The following is a 235-nucleotide window of genomic DNA, read 5'->3' as shown; positions in this document are numbered from 1 at the left end:
TCCTGCTGATAGTTTGAAGCAGAGAATGTATGTGGTTGTACACCTTTGGATCATTTTTTGATTGGTTGCTGTCCATTTGAGACATTGCATATTTAAGGGCAATCTTGTATCCACTATATTGTATCAATACTTCAAATGCATGTCAGTATTTATTTATATTTTTAAGTGTGCTTTAATATAAACCAGTGATCCTCAAATCTGGCTCACGAGATCCACTTTCCTGCAGAGTTTAGCT

General features: G+C 35.3%; 1 protein-coding gene across 3 annotated transcripts in view; it reads right to left on the bottom strand.

Annotated features, from left to right (window-relative positions):
- Positions 1 to 235, bottom strand: part of LOC107668925 (phosphatidylinositol-binding clathrin assembly protein-like) — a 67,671-nt gene that overhangs the window by 52,606 nt on the left and 14,830 nt on the right. The window lies entirely within an intron of this gene.

This window comes from Sinocyclocheilus anshuiensis, unplaced genomic scaffold, assembly GCF_001515605.1.
Source record: "Sinocyclocheilus anshuiensis isolate Anshui unplaced genomic scaffold, SAMN03320099.WGS_v1.1 scaffold337, whole genome shotgun sequence".
NCBI lineage: Eukaryota > Metazoa > Chordata > Actinopteri > Cypriniformes > Cyprinidae > Sinocyclocheilus > Sinocyclocheilus anshuiensis.
The sequence above is the reverse complement of the archived record's forward strand: the minus strand, read 5'-3'. Positions and strand labels throughout refer to the sequence as shown.